Raw genomic sequence first — 2,500 nt, 5'->3', positions numbered from 1 at the left:
AGAGAGAGAGAGAGAGAGAGAGAGAGAGAGAGAGAGAGGGAGGGAGGGGGGATATGGGTAGTTAAAAATTGTTTTTTCAATGTAGATTATTCTCCAATCATAAAAAATGCTGCATGGTTCTGGTCCGTAGAAATGTTACAAGAACTACGGTCAAGTTGGTGTTTGCTTGTTAAAATGTTCTTTTGTGAACTGAGTAAAGAACCAAAATGTAAAGGCAACACATAGGACATTCTAATTTTGCATTTCATGTCATTATCTTGCGGCACCGGCGTATCTATCGAAACAAGATAACTTTGTTGATGGGAGGGAGAAAGTTTTGAAGTTCCACAGTGGGCGCTCCTCTCCGCCTCCTCTTTTATTTTTTCCTTTCTTCTCGGCATTCCAAACTCCTCTCTCCTCACAGTTAAATTCCGCCTCTCTAGCCTTCCAACATTTCCCTCTCCAGTTTCACTGTTATTATTATTCATACAATTTGATTTGAAGAAATTAGCTTTTGTAACTTACATTCTGATGTTCTTTTATTTGCATACCCACGCCGGATATTGCATGCATATACCTCTACTCTCTATGGTGATTAAATGGCCCATTACTCCTTCACTCCGCTACAATCCCTTTACTCTGCAGAACGATTCGTACCATAGCCGTAGGGGGAGACAAAATCCACACACATCTTTTTGAAAACCGTCTTAGGATACCAAATATACCTGGTACATATGTGAATCATAGATGAGATTAATAAATATATTTTTCTCGGTTACTTCTCGTAATTTATAATGAAAAATACACCATGCTTGGAGTACAGTATCTACGAGTATGTACCTTTTCACTGCCGTAGGGCAGTATAAGATCGAGACGGCAACTTACCTGTTGGCTGCCGGTGTCCATCAACTGACAGCAACCAAAAGAAGTCATAAATTGTTTGTGGCAGTGAAAATGATTGGTACTATAAGGAAATGTACGTAGATATAATTGCTTCATATTGTTTGGAAGTTAGAAAACATTTTCTGCTGTTGTGGGCATTAATTCTCTCTTGACGTAACATTATGTATTCAAAAGTGATCAACAATATAAAATTGTTCTTTCAATTTGTATGTATCATTTACAACCACATGAATTTTAGGTAATCTTAAAGAAACCCAAAATAGCGTTTCAATTTTAAAATGTAAAATATTGCAAGGTACACGAAAAAATAAAGTAATCATATACACCAGAACGATCATTTTTGTTTCAAACTTTAACGTCTGATGTATTTGCGTGATAGGAACAGAAAAAGTTTACCTGGTACAGGGGAGCAATATATCCTTCCATTGTACAGAGTTGGTTGTCAGATAATTGCTTAAAAGTATGTCAATAAAGCATGGAGGCACAGTAAGTCTTCACATGGCGACAATTCATCATTAAAATGTTTTGTCTAAATCTCCTTGAATACTCAATTGGTTCGAGTGATTATTTGTTATTCCGCATAATTTTGTATCACCAGAAAATTTAAAGACAATATGTTTAAGTCCATCGTTTTTATCTTTGATATGTTCTATGATCAGTGTTGGCCATACAGGTTTTATCTTAAAAAGAAAGCTTGATTGTTCAACCACAGTATAATATATCCAGCTTGTATGTATATATACATACACACACACACACATATATATATATATTTTTTTTTTGAAAGGGGAGAAGCGTAAACACCAGAATCAAAGTGAGGAGTTTAATGTCCGACGTTTCGGTCCTAGTCCTAGGACCGTCTTCAGGGGTGTGAAAATATACGGTGTTCAAATGAGCTTATTATACTGTCCGTGGTTGGAATTGAGAGAGGTATTCGGCAATGCCGAAGCTGTCCGGTTCCCCCTCCTCTTCCACTCGCTACGAGTACCGGACGACTGGACCACCTTACATACCCAATTATGCATACATTTAATTTTACAAAGAATAGATACAATACAATAAAATAAAATACAATACAATAAAATAAAATGCAATAAAGTGAAATAGTTTGAAATGAGGCCACTTTATGTTGCGTCTGTCTTTGTGTTTTTAGCGCCCAAGTAGGCTATATTGGATTTATATTGGTATATTGGACGCAGGTATATTGGACCCAGGTATATTGGACGCAGGTATATTGGACGCATAGATGCATAGATTTAAATCCAATATAGCCTACTTGGGCGCTAAAAACACAAAGACAGACGCTACATAAAGTGGCCTCATTTCAAACTACGTGAGCGAGAGAGAACAAGGACAGGTTGAACAAAAGTCATAGTGTGGGTGAACAAGTTTTAGTTCATTTCCTTTGCGTGCAAGTGCGTTGTGCACTTTCAATTGTTGCATGAGTGCATTTTATTTTATTTCATCTAATTTTATTTTATTGTATTATTTTTATTGTATTTTATTTTACTTTATTGTATTTTATTTTATTATATTTACAAGCCGCGGGCTTCGCCCTGTCCGGCTTCGCCGGGGGCTTGGCTGCGCAAACAGCGGCCTACGGCCGCAGCTTTCCGAG

The 2,500-nt window shown here is 37.1% G+C and overlaps 1 protein-coding gene across 4 annotated transcripts in view; it reads left to right on the top strand.

Moving 5' to 3' along the window:
- Window positions 1-2,500, top strand: part of LOC143035250 (ATP-sensitive inward rectifier potassium channel 12-like) — a 309,593-nt gene that overhangs the window by 69,114 nt on the left and 237,979 nt on the right. The window lies entirely within an intron of this gene.

Source organism: Oratosquilla oratoria, chromosome 18 (genome assembly GCF_046742065.1).
Source record: "Oratosquilla oratoria isolate Oo_2021 chromosome 18, ASM4674206v1, whole genome shotgun sequence".
NCBI classification, from domain to species: domain Eukaryota; kingdom Metazoa; phylum Arthropoda; class Malacostraca; order Stomatopoda; family Squillidae; genus Oratosquilla; species Oratosquilla oratoria.
This window is presented reverse-complemented; position numbering and strand designations above follow the sequence as displayed.